At 46.9% G+C, this 14159-nt stretch overlaps 1 pseudogene; it reads left to right on the top strand.

Annotated features, from left to right (window-relative positions):
- The first annotated feature begins 5370 nt into the window (after nt 1-5370).
- LOC117708287 (sperm motility kinase 2B-like) lies at nt 5371-6055 on the top strand (annotated as a pseudogene).
- The last annotated feature ends 8104 nt before the right edge of the window (nt 6056-14159 follow it).

Genomic DNA, 14159 nt, shown 5'->3' with positions numbered 1-14159 from the left:
TGGAGGGGAACAGGGCAAGGGGATCATATGTATGGAGAGCAGGAGGCAGAGAACAAAAATCGGTGGTGAAGGGATCTCTAGGATGTGCCAGAAACCTGGGATAGGAGGAGGCCCCAGGGATTCTGTAGGGGATACTCTGGCTGAGACTCCTGGCAGTGGGAAATATGGAGCCTGAAGATGCCACCTCCTATAGCCAGGCAGGATTCCCAGTGGAGGGATAAGGACAGCAACCCACCCACAAAGCCTCAACCCAAAATGTGTCCTGGCTATAAGATGTACAGAGGCAAAGATGGAGCAGAGATGGAGGGAATGGCCAACCACTGACTGGCCCAAACTGTGATCCATCCTATGGGCAAGAACCAATCCCTGACACTGTTGATGAAACTCTGTCATGCTTGCAGGAGTCTAGTATAACTGTCCTCTGAGAGGCTCCACCCAGCAGCTGATGGAAACAGATGAAGAGACTCACAGTTAAACACTAGGTGGAGCTCACGAAGTCTTATGGGAGGGTTGAGAAAGAAAATGGGTGACCCAAAGAGGATAGGGGCTCCTCAGGAAGACCCACCGTCAATGAAGCTGGACCCTTGAGGGCTCCCAGAGACTGACCCACCAACCAAGGAGCATACGTGGACTGAAGCTGGACACACACGCACGCACACCCACACACACACACCCACACACACACAAACACACACACACACACACACACACACGTGCGCACACACACGCACACACACACACACACGTGCGCACACACACGCACACACATACACACACACTCACACACACGCGCGCGCGCACGCGCACACACACGCACACGCACATGCACACACACGCACACACACAGGCGAGCGCACACGCACACACGCGCACACACACACGCGCGCGCGAACACACACACACACACACACACACACACACACGTAGCAGATGTGCAGGTTGGTCCACATGGGTGTTCTGCAACAACTGGAGTGGGGGCTGTCCCTGATGCTGTTCCCTGCCTGTGGATCCTGTTCTCTTAACTGGGCTGCATTGTCTGGCCTCAGTGGGAGAGGAGGTGCCTAATCCTTCAGTGACTTGATGTGACAACATGGGATGATATGGGCAGGAGGAGAACTGAAGGGGGGTTAGGGAGAAGCTGTGTGAGGGGGAACTGAAGGAAGAGGGGGCTGATACTAAGATGTAAAGTGAATAAATAAATAAATAAATAAATAAATAAATGGAAAAGAAGCAATTTAAGGGAGGAAGAGTTTGTCTTAGAGATTATGTTTTTTATTTTATTTTATTTTACTTTATTTTATTTTATGGGACAGAGCTTATCTCAGTGAAGAAGGCAGGAGGGATCTAGCTGTGTGGCAGGAGCATGGTGTGACTGACTGGTCACATTGCTCCTGCAGTCAGAGAGCAAAGATTGATGAACAATGGTGTTCACCTTGTTTTCTCAGTTCTGTTTTTAGGCTCAGACCCTATCAACCGGTGGGATGAGGCCAACCACACACAGAGTGGGTCTTCCTCCACAGCTCAACCTTTCTAGAAACACCCTCATAGACCCAGAAGAGTGTTTCCATGGTGATTATAAATCCAGCACGGTGGCAGTAAAGAGGAGTCATCACAACTATAGCATCATTCATGGTTTCAGACATCCACTAGGCCCTTGGACAGTATCCTCGGAGGGGTAAGAATAGACTATGATTTTATGTTTATCTTCAAACGGATTAAAGTGCAGTGAAGAAGTGAAATTATATGAGATTGCAAACTCTGAATGTGGCAATACAGAAGGAGAAACGGGATGTGAGCTGGTCCTTTGTGAAACTCCCTAGAAAACCCACTGGCCAAGTGTGAAGACTATAAAATAAATAAATACAAGTAAACGTTTAAAGAAGCTAAACTTGTTTACATATGCTGTCGCTTAAACTGCAGTAGGAATACAGTACACTTCTCACTTCTGCCTTGTGTAGAAGGCTGTAATAAAAATATAAGCCCTGTCAGTTTCTTATGATGGAGACCAAACTGTTAATTGTCACCCCATAGGAAAAAAGACTGCCAAAGAAACCAGAGGGTGTGTTTGTCTAATTTAACAGTAAACAAGATTTAAGTGCAACAAGCTAACAATGCCAAAGTTAAAGTATGAAAGTGAACGTGAAGAAGGATAGAGCAGCAGCCCTCACGAGGCCCCTTCATAGCCCCTTTGTAGCCCACACCAGCCCCCTTCTCAAGTTGAGTTCAGATTTCTTTTTCTGTTACCATCTTCAGGTGAATTTGACCCTTTGGAGTCCCAATCAAATATCTATTCTTAATTGGTTTTTATTCAACAAATGCAACAGGCCTAAGCGAGCTCTTCTGACAGCCAGCTTCAGGGAAGCCCAACTCTGCAGATGCCACAAAAGTTCAGTCTGCCTATTTAGGTTCTGGGAGAACAGAACGGTGGCTAAATCACAGGGCAGAAGCAGTCTACTCTTGTGTCCTCTGGTTCAATTCCAAGGGTCTCTGCCTCGGTAATGAAATCTTCCTTGGACCTGGCCAGAGAGCAGTCCAGACAGACAGACAGACAAGGGTCCAGAGGCCCTAACCGTGGCTGAAGGGACTTCAAGGGCCAGAACTGGATGCAGTCTTCTATAAGGACTGTGATGGTCCTCCCCTTGCCAAGCCACTCATGGTCTACTGACTTGAGAAAAGAACTGGAACAAGCACTTGCAGGAAAGAATAACTCCAGATAGAGAGCATGCAAGTACCAACTCAAAGGGCCTCTACCGACTCACAAGTACAAACGAACCATGATCCACAGAAGCATTTCCAAATCCAGAAAACCAATTCAACTAGGAAGTCTAAATGCGTAGGAAGTATAGCGAAAATGATTCAGTTACTTTTACTGAACCTATAAGCAGAGCTGTTTTTAATAACCATTCTCCAAAACAATGGCGGGAACACATTAATAGATTCTATAAATCTGTAGACGCTGACAAGAGGTGGAGAAAGATTCCAGTAGGCCTGGTTCTACACGAAATACTATAAAACAAACAAATGTCAGGGTGAAGAGTGAGAGTGGAGCTGGGTTGAGGGGGTGGGAGGTGGGTCTGGGGTTGAGGGTGGGGCTCGAGGCCGAGGAGCAGACTCAGGGCATATGCAGGGCTTCTGCAGCGGGCACGTGGAGTCAAAGTAACCTGAAACAGCTTTTACTTGGCCAGTGCATGCGGGAAGACTAAAGCCTTCCTTTATGCTGCTGACCTGGGTTTTCAATCATGACTCAGAAAGGACCTTAAGAGGGAGCTAAATTGATTAGCAAACTGTATTAGAAAGGAGAGTTCAGGTAGAAAATATTTTGGTATTTAGATTGACAAACTGTCCCCAGCATAACCCTCTAAGATCCACAGGTACACACACACACACACACACACACACACACACACACACACACACACAGAGGGGAGGGTAAAGGGGAGAAGGAGAGGGAGGGGGAGAGGGACAGAGACACAGAGACAGAGACAGACACAGAGACACAGAGACACAAAGACAAAGACAGAGGGAGATGATATTTCTTGTTTTTCCCCTTCTGGAAACTTCTAGATGTTCCTCCAAATCCATTTTATCTTGTCTCCATGCAATATGAAACATTCTTTTAGGCATGAGACTAAAACCCCAGAGGAGGAATCCCAACGTTTCCAGCAAACCCCTCATAGCACGAGCCTAAATAAAGTTCTCCCTCCCGACACGTGCCTCTTGTCAGGGCATTGGTCTCAGTGAAATGAACAGTAACAGATAGAGCCTGTTGGTACCAAGGAGTGAGAAAAGCCCCCGGGTGAGCTGTGCCGGTTCTGGGTGGCCAGTAATGCTCTGATGTCACAGAGAGCCACTATGAGGAGTGACCCACAGCTGATCATATAATGCACTGTCTGGGCTGTTTTGTGTCCTTCTGTGCAGAGAGCTGTTTGGTGATCTGTAGGACTTGGTGGGTGGTGGTTAGACTCGGTGGTTGGTTGTTGGATCGGATTTGAACCTTGGCGATTGTTTGGATTTGGACATTGAACATCAGCTACACTTCCAGAGTGAGTTCTTTCCTGTGTTTTCTTTCCACAAGCTCAGAGGTTTGATTTTCTGTTTATGTGACTTTATTCATTTGGGGGCTTTGCTTACAACTTTGCCTTTTGTTTTTTGTTTGTTTAGGTTTTTCATTTTTTTGGGTGTGGATTAACATCCATCCATTTTCTTTCTTCCTTTCTTCTTTCCTCTCTCTCTCTCTCTCTCTCTCTCTCTCTCTCTCTCTCTCTCTCTCTCTTTCTTGCTTTAGTTTGGTTTGCTCTTCTTGATCTTTGTAGGCTGGGTTTCTTTGTGTGGACTTGGCTAACCTGGAATTTTCTCTGTAGACCAGGGTAGCCTCAAACTCAGAGATTCACCTGTCTTGCCTCCTGAGGGTTGAGATGAAATGTGGGGAGAAACCTGAGTGGCATCGCTGCCTGCCAACATCCACATTTCTTTTCCTGACTTCTATTTGACTCTGTCACTTTCTGTTACTCCCTATCTCGTCCTGCCTCTTAACCTCCAGTCCCCACATAGTTCCCCTTTCCTTTAGCCCAGCCTCAAACCACTGAGCTCCTGCAGGTAAGGAAAAATGGTGGCGTTTGTCTCTGTTGGGCTACATTACTCTGTGTAACACAGTGACCTCAAAGTACATCCATTTCCAGAAAAATGACAAATTTTCATTCTTATTCATAGGTGCTGTGCGACTTTTGCCCCCATCCTGTGTATATACTGTGTTTATCTACTGGGGCAGGTTGCATTTACCCATGCACTCTGGGTAAAGCTATCTTGAAGTTCAAGTTTGAGTTTTAACTCAGTGCTTTGCCTTCATAATGGATGTCTTCGGTAAGCTTGTCAATGTTCTGTCCTTTGAGATGGGGATCCTTGTTCTCCTGACTAAAATGTTGTCTTCCATTGCCCTTGCTGTCTTTCTGCTCTGAGCCTTCTTCCTTCTTTCCATCCACTGTGTTTGTCTTTGCTTTGTTCTGCTTTCCCTGTGCCCCTGAGGCATGGCCAGACATGTCTTTGGACGCATCTCTGACTTTGAATCTTAGAGTCTCTAGCAGTAAGCTTGCCTAGAATTAACTCCAATGTGTTTCCCCTGCCACCTTTCTTGCTCTTGCTCCTGGAGACTCTGACCAAGAGAAGGGGAGTATGCTGTCAAGGGAGCTCGAGGCCAGCTGCCACGAAGGGAACACCCTGGCACGTGATTACTACATCCTGGGCACCTTAGACAAAGGGTCCTTTGCAGAAGTCAAAGTGGCTCTCCACCTTATGACCCAGACAATGGTTGCCATCAAAATATTGAAAAGGGGCACAAGGAAAGATTTCTTAGTTGTTTCTGAGGTTGAATTAATGAAAACTCTTCATCACAGTAACATAGTGCAGTTACTACAGATAATTGACACAAGGCACAAAACCTACCTTGTGATGGAATATGCATCCAAGGGATCCCTGCAGAAACACATCAACAAGTGTGGGCGTCTACAGGAGGAAGAGGCGCGGACCATCTTCACAGAGCTGTCTTTGGCCATCGACTATATCCACAGTCAGAATATTGTCCACCGAGACATCAAAGCCGAGAACATCCTGTTGGACTGGGATGGGCATGTGAAACTAACTGACTTTGGTTTAGGCAAAAGACTGGCCTCAGGGGAACAGTTTGAGGGGTTCTGTGGTACCCCACAATATTGTGCTCCTGAAGTATTCCATCAGAAACCATATGACGGCCTTCCAGCAGATATATGGAGCCTGGGTGTGCTCTTATACTACTTAGTTGTGGGTCAACTTCCTTTTACAGAGGCAGCGCACTTCAAGATAAAGTACCTGAACCAATCCCAGTACTATTGGATCCCATATCGCCTCTCCCCAGACCTTCAAGACCTATTGAAGAGATTATTTACACTAGACCCCACAACAAGGCCATCCATCAAAGAAGTATTAGCACACCCATGGCTGCGCCGTGATCAAGGCACGTTGACATCCTCAGAAAAAATCCCTCAAGTACCAGAGCCCAACATTGCTTTTGAAATGTTTTTAATGGGGCATAAAGTTCAAGAGCTCAGATATGCATTGAAGGAACGGAAGTATAGTCGTGCCATGGCAACGTACCTCATCCTCAAAAAAAAAGGGTACCCTCTGGCCCCAATTTTGTTACGATGCAGGGCAGGGTGGCACACTGGACCCTACAAAAGCTCACAGCCTTCCTTGTTCTTTAAGGGGGGGAAGCAGTGCATCTACCATTCGCACCTTCACTTCTCCCAGCCACTCTGAGCTGCCTGGGCTTGGGAGGAAAGGCCATAAGAGGAGACACAGTGTGCCTCCCACCCTTTCTTCCCTCAAGAGTAGCTTCCTGGAAAACACCTCCCCACTGCAGGGCTTTATGCCTCATGTTGGAAAGGACACATTCAGAGAAAAGGGGGGCAGAATAAGCTCTACAACTTCACCCTCAAGAAAAAGAAAGGAGACAACAACAACAATAACATCATCTTCAGGAACCACAGGCTCACTGTTCACGCTGTCCCAAACCTCAACCGTTGAAAGCACACAAGATGGGACCAGTGAGAGCTCTGAGGCTTCGTACGCATATAGCAGCACATCCTCCCGGGAGTCTACAACCAGCTGTCCCTTCCCCAGTAAGAAATTCCAGGAAGAGAATACAGGTTCCAAATCCTCCCCAGACTCCAGCTCATCTTCCTGGGTGTCTATAACCAGCAGCCCCTTCCCCAGTAAGAAACTCCTGGAAGGGAACACAGGCTCCAAAACCTTTGAAGACTTCAGCTCATCTTCCTGGGGATCTACCACCTGGACTCCCCTTCCCCAGCAAGAAAATCCAGGAAGAAAATACAAGCACTGAATTCTTCCAAGACAGCATTTCACCCTCCTGGGAAATAGACCATCATGGGCCTCTCCCAATGAGAAGGTGGGGATGGAAGGGCCTGAAGAAGAGGATCTCCAAAGCCTTAAGAAGACTCTGTTGCTGCCTCCCAGCGACAAATAACAATATCGTGGCAGCCAGTGAAGAGTGCTTCAGAGACTCGGGCTGAAACAAGTAGGTGGGGTGTTATGGGAAAGGATACACTCTCTAGTTTCTTCTTCCCTTAATGTATTCCAGCATGCTCACTGAGGGGGTTGGTGACATTGTATCTATCATGCCAGAAAGAAAATCCCATCCTGTCCTCCCTCCTCTGAGGAATCCTCCAATGCTTGAGCTCCATGTAGACAGCAGAGGATAGTGACCCAGCGCTGGGCAAGGATGCTGGGGCAGGTTGGTGAAGGGATCAATGGAGCACTTGGGAGGAATCAGCTTAAGGGCTCATGTCAGCACGGAGCCAGCACAGCCATGCACAAGTCCTGCAGATTTCTAGTAACATTTCTTGTGTCTGTCTCAAGTGCTGTCAGAGTCCCCCTGGTCCCAGGAGGGTGATACCAGAAAGTGGAGAGGAGCCAGCTGAGGATGCAGACAGGTGCATGGAGGAGAGGGCCAGGTAGGAATTTCAGGGGGCTGTGTGCCAGTGGGAAGTTTTGGTCCATACTGCAGGCTAAAACTAGAGGCAAAATGTTTTCCCCTGAAATCTGAAATGAGATTCTGGGAATAAGGTCTGAGCGATGTTCCTTCTGCCTATTCCCTGTAGGGAGTTCCCCACAGGGCAGCAGTCCCAGAACAGCCGTGGCCCTGCACATTCATCTTCACAGCACCCAGAAGCCCCTGGAAGAAGCATCCATGGACTGCTGGTGATTCCCAAAAGAACTGAGAAGAAACATCAGACTGCAGAGAACCTCCATGCACAGTGAGGATGTCAGCTCAGCTGCCTGTCTCCAGGTGTACTTGTGAGCTGAGCAGACAATGGTGCCGGGGGCAGAGGAAGGAACTCAGGGAACCTGACCTGTTCCATGGGTCCAAGAGTTATGTGTCTCCAGGATAGAGGCAGCAACAGAACTGAGAAGCAGTGAGGGTCCAGCTGGAGTCCGCAAGTCAATCCAGAGTCGGCAGACAGAGCTCAGCCCCACAGTTCTGCTGCAGGCCTCCATAGCCTCCTGACTACTGCAGTCACAGTGAGATCCAGAAGCCCTTACTAAGCTCCCAGCTCTAGTCTCTGATTGTGCAAGTTACAGTCACACTTGAGTCATTTCATGGGTATTCCTTAAATTTGGTTGGACATGCAACACACACACACACACACACACACACACACACACACACACACACAGTCTATAGTGTTGATGTTTTCTTGAAGTGTAGAGAATCCACATTTGAAACAAGGTAATTTCATAATTTCAGTGACTTTGCCTTCTGGAAACAGTCCCCCACATCAGTTTTCTCTTGTCTCCACTCCCTTCTGACAAAGTAACTCCCTATTCTCTGGCTTTCTAGGAGTCACGGGAAGCCAGGATGGGTCTTGTTCCCCACTTTGGTCCAGGGTACCCAGCCATGCACAAAGTGATGTTTACCTATGGACTGTCTTTTGAGGAGACCCAAGGTGAGGTCTGAAGTGCATGCCACCTGAGTCCAGAGAAGGTGCTGGTAAGAAGTATTGCAGTGGGGAGCAGGGAAATGTTGAGGGGAGAACAGATGAGATCCCCTGATATGACAGTGTGGGGTTTCCTCTGGGTAACCCATGGTGACTTGCTCCATTCTCCCCAAGTACAAAGACCCAGAGACCCTCAAATGTGTTAAAGAGGAACTGGATTCCTCTATCCCCTGACCCCACTCTCTCCTGCAAACTCTCTGGTTTTTATACAGGTGGCTGCTGGCATGCTCATGTCTTTGCTCACTCTGCCACCCCTGCTTCTGCTTCTGCTTCTGCTTCTGCTGCTGCTGCTGCTGCTGTTGCTGCTGCTGTTTCTCCTGCTCCTGCTCCTGCTTTTGCTTCTCCTGCTGCTGCTACTGCAGCTGCTACTTCTGCTGCTGCTGCTCCTGCTGCTCCTGCTGCTCCTGCTGCTCCTGCTGCTGCTTCTTCCGCTTCTGCTGCTGCTTCTTCCCTTCTGCTGCTGCTGCTGCTGCTGCTGCTGCTGCTTTTGCTTCAGCTGATGCTCTTGCTCCTGCTGCTCCTGCTGCTCCTGCTGCTCCTGCTGCTCCTGCTGTTGCTCCTGCAGTCTGTGCTGAGGGCAGCCTGGGGCAGTGTGAACTCTATAGTCTGTGCTGAGAGCAGCCTGGAGTGTTATGAACTCTGTAGTCTCTACTGAGGCAACCTTGGGCAATGTGAATTATATAGTCTGTGCTGAGGGCAGCTTGAGGCAGTGTGTATTGTTAGCTTTAGGCAAATTTTACTGAGGCTTCAACTACTGATCTTTAGAATTACAGACATTTAACTAAACTTTAGAGAAGGCTTCCCCAATGTATCTTGGAAAAAACAGACGTTGCAAAATAGTTCATTTAATTTCTACCTAATACTATATAGTTTAGCACATTGATATTAAATTGAATATTTGGTTATAAACTGCAAGAGGTGTCTGTATCAGACAATTGTAAGAATGCCAGCTATAATGAATAACATTTGGAGAATGAGGTAACCATGCTTACATTTCTTCATTTTGCACAAAATACATTTTTTTAAGGCTGGGGTGAGTGCATGTTGCTCTTCCTGAGGACCTGAGTTTTGTTCCCAGCACCCACATCAGATGGCTCACAGCCACCTGTAGCTCCAGGGGATCCTATACCCTCTTCTGACCTCTGTGGGCACTGTGTTCAAGTACACAAACCTGAATACAGATCCACACATTCATACATAATTAAAATCTTTAAAAAAGTAGGTCTCGTAAAGAAAAAAGTATAAATAATGACTTGTAGGAACCAGAAAAGGACACGAGGTTTTGAGGTATGTTTATCCTGTAGCCCTCTTCTCCCTAATGGGCTTTTATCACTAGGGGGAAGAAGACTGTCTGGACTCTGGATTACTTGACAGACTGTGTTATTGCACAATTAGTTGAAGCCTTCCTTCAGAAGCAGAGGGAGGGATGATGGGAGACTGCAGAGTAGAAGAAAGCCAGCCACACCTAAAGTCAGGCACAGTGGCAAACTCTCCTGCAATCCCAAAGTTAGGAGACAGTGGAGCCAGGAAGGCCAGGAGTTCCAGGTTATCCTGGTCTGTATGGTGAGCTTGAGGTCTGGACTACATGAGCTGGTGTGTCACATAAGCAAATAACATATTTAAAAGAGGGAAATAAAATTATATCTGAGGTGCCAAAGCATATTATTTGCCCCTTTGACCTTGGCCTTTGTCATAGCCAGACAAGACAATTTTATCAAAGCAGTTGTTAAGGTTCAAATCTGGAATAACTCCCACAGGCTCATGTCTTAGAGTGGTAAGTCCTTTCCTTGCAGTGTTATTTAGATGGCTGTGGAGCCTTCAGGAAGTGACGCCTGGCTGGCAGCAGTAGATCTCCAGGAGCAGGCTTTTGAAGGTTATACCCGTTCCTGGTTGGGCTTCTTTACCTCCTGTGAACCGGCCACCCATCTCTGCTACTGCAGATTGACACACTGTGTGTGTGTGTGCATGCGTGTGTGTGTGTGTGTGTGTGTGTGTGTGTGTGTGTGTGTGTGTGTGCAGGCAAGAGGACAATTTCTGGAAGTCAGTTGTCTCTACCATGTGAGTCCTGGGGATTGAACTCATGTCATTGGTCTTGGCTGTAAGTCTCTTTGCCCACTGAATTCCAGTAATTCAGAAATACTTTTTAAAAAAGTAACTAACTTAATGCTCAAGTAAACACACACACACACACACACACACACACACACACACACGTAGAAGGATTAGGTAGACATTGCCTGTATTTAATTAAAATTCAGTGTTTTCTGAGAGTGAAATATTCATCAAGAAATATTCCCTTTTGCAGTAGTGTTCAGATCTGCCTCTTTAGAATGTTCTTTTTTTTGAATGTTGATAGTGGTGCCTTGGCTGGTTTTGTGTGTCAATGTGACACAGCTAAGAGTCATCAGAGAGGAAGAGAAAATGCCTCCATGAGATCCAACTGTAAGGCATTTCATAATTAGTGATCAATGGATGATAGCAGCCGTTGTAGGTGGTGCCATCCCTGGACTGGTAGTCCTGGCTCCTATAAGAAGGCAGGCTGCACAAGCCAGGGCAAGCAAGCCGTTGATTGGTACCCTGCTAGTGGCCTCTGCATCAGTTCCTGCCTCCAGGTTCTTGTCCTGTTTGAGACTTTCTTGTCCTGACTTCTTTGGTGATGGACATGATGGCTGTGGGATTGTCTGTCTGTCTGTCACTCTGGTTTTATGCTGTACCAGGACATTCCAAATTTGGAGGTGCATAATGCAGCATTACTTAAGCCATGAATAAGAATGAAATTGTGTCCTTTGCCAGATTACAGATACCCTGGAGATCATCATGTGAAACACATTCAGCCAGACTCAACAATTCCCTCATATTGATGGTTTCCAAGTTCTTGGCTACCCTGACTCTAGGCCCATCCTGAGGCAGCATGGCAGAGGTGGAGGCACATACAAAGCCTGCTTGGCACCCGGGACACAGAAGCAGAGACAACACTTATTATTACTTATTCTGAGATTGGTCTTACTATGTAGCCAAGGCTGGCCTGGAACTCATGTAGCTCAGGTTGGTCCTAAATTCAGGACCCAACTGCCTTAGCCTTGAAGGTTCTGGGTATGTGCTAGTGTGCCCGGCTAGGATGTGTTCTCAGAATACTGTTTTCAAAGCATGAGATACCTTCATGTGTGGGTCACTTCGGGTCAACTAACCCTTCTGTGGCTGGTTCCTTCAGGTAAGGGGTGGAGTGCAGGGCAGAGGAGGGTGCTTCTGGCACTCAGTTGGAAGGAGCCCATGGACCAGCTGGATTCTTATCTGCTGGTAACATTTCTACACCACAGACACTCTCTAGTTTATGGCAGCTGGGAACTTACTTTTGCTTTCAAGAATCCAGTGATAGGTCAGATTCTCAAATACAGCAGATGGTGGCTGGCCATGAGTGAGAAGAGACTCAAGATTTTAGAGAGACTCCCTGACGGAACTTGCCCCTCACAAGCTGACATTCCATTGCATGTTTACATGAATGAGAAAAAGGTGACTTCCCATGCCTGTTTAACCCGGATCCCCTGAGGCCAAAGCCCATAAGAGGCACAAATACATGACTCTATAGGGTGGGGACCCTGTTTCCCATGGAGTCCTCTATCACCTCCAGAAAGGAATTCTGACTTTCTGGAAATAAAGAATACAAGATTTTGTTGAGTGAATAAAATTGTGTCATGTGTTTTGCAAGCAGACAGTAAAAAGACTTCTTTCACACTGGACTGTAACAAGCTTAGTGTGCTGTCTGGTCAACCCGTTGTTCATCTGATAACCTCTTGATATCATCCTAACTGGGCAAAGGACTCCTATAGGTAGGAATGAGGGGGCTGTGGAGAAATCAGTATGTTTCCCACCTAATGTTTTCGATTTCCAGCTAACAAAATAGGGGCTTTCTTCTGAGGCAGTGCTTCAGAGTTTTCTCACTTTGGCCACCAGGTGGCAGGATGTGAATAAAGAATTTTTAAATCATCCTTTGCCCTAAGGTTTTTTTTGTGAAGATACTATGTGAATCTCTTGTTTCAGAGTCAACACTTTAAAATAAAATATGTATGTGCTTTAACTCTTATCAGCATATGTGAGTATCACAAAGTAACAGTTTTATTATGACTCTCTTAAGACAGGTTTTCTCTGTCACATGGCCTTGGCTGTCCTGAAACTCAGAGGTCTTGTGCCTTAGAGTGCTTGTGCCTCCCCAAACGCTGGAATTAAGGTTGGACATCACCACACCCAGCTCATTACAACACTTTCATAGATAGATGTGGTGCATGTTGGTCATATTTATCTCCTATAAGGGTTTCGTTCATGTCCTTTGTTTTTTGAAGCAGTGTCTTGTGCGGTTTCTGCCTCCCAAGTGCTGGGACGAAAGGTGTGTGACACTACTCTTCAGTCATCCAGTGCATCTTGATTGTGCTCGCCCCTCCCCTGACAGCATTGGATTTCACCATCCTCCCTATGTCCCCACAAGTTCATGTTATTATTTTTTATAAAATAGACTATTGAGGGGAGATGGCTTAGTGGTTAAGAACAAGGGTTGCTCTTCCAGAGGTCCTGAGTTCAATTCCCCGCAATCACATTATGGCTCACAAGCATCTGTAATGGGATCAGATGCCGGCTTCTGGTGTGTCTTAAGACAGCAACCGTGAACTTATATACATAAAATAAATCTTAAAAAAAAATAGCCTATTAAGTCCTGTCTACTTTTCATATATGTGTGGGTATGAGGCCATCCACCTCCCAGGAGCCAGAGATGTAGAGAAAAATGGACTTTCCCTCCTCCAGATGCTTTCAACTGTTTATAGCTTTTCAGCTAGGGGTGGGCCATGAACCCCCCTATTAATATAAACCCCCTAGATGGAATGTTGGTGGGCTTGATTTCCTTTCAGATTGATTTTTATTTGTGTATATGTGTGTATCCGTGTCTGTATATATTCACTGTCTGCAGGTGCCCACAGCGGCCAGAGGAGGCGCTCACATCCCACTGGAGATGGAGCTACTGCCAGTCATGAGTCTCCTGACATGGGCACTGGATCTGTCCTCCGGAATTCTGAAAGAGTAGCAAAATCTCCTTAATTGCTCCCACAAGGTAGTTCCCCTGCTTCCCGCACAGGGATTCCTGGGAAGTGAGTGCTAAGTGGCAGTGAGCAGGCATGTATCCATGCTCTTGAGAAGTGGGAATGTTTTTACGGAGACTTAACTGCAGATGGGCTGATGTTAGAAGTTCTTTAGAAGCAAGATATGCTGCACGGGGTGGTGAAGGCCTGAGTCTGCGTGTCTACAGAACCGGGGGGGTGAAGGCCTGAGTCTGCGTGTCTACAGAACAGGGGTGGTGAAGGCCTGAGTCTGCGTGTCTATAGAACTGGGGTGAGGGTGGGGGTAGGGGGAGAGGTTTGAGTCTCATGTCTACAGACCACTGCAATGAACCTACTGCTTTTTTTGTTTTTAGAGACAGGATTTCTCTGTGTAACAAGTTCTAGCTGTCTTGGACTTGTTATGTAGATCAGGCTGGCCTTGAACTCACAGAGATCTGCTTGCCTTTGCCTCTCAAGGCATGTGCCACTATGTCCAACAAGTCTCCTTTTTTTTTTTCCCTTTTGCTTG

The sequence above is a fragment of the Arvicanthis niloticus genome, chromosome 5 (genome assembly GCF_011762505.2).
Source record: "Arvicanthis niloticus isolate mArvNil1 chromosome 5, mArvNil1.pat.X, whole genome shotgun sequence".
Lineage (NCBI taxonomy): Eukaryota > Metazoa > Chordata > Mammalia > Rodentia > Muridae > Arvicanthis > Arvicanthis niloticus.
Note: the sequence above shows the minus strand (reverse complement) of the source record. Positions and strands in the feature narration are given on the sequence as shown.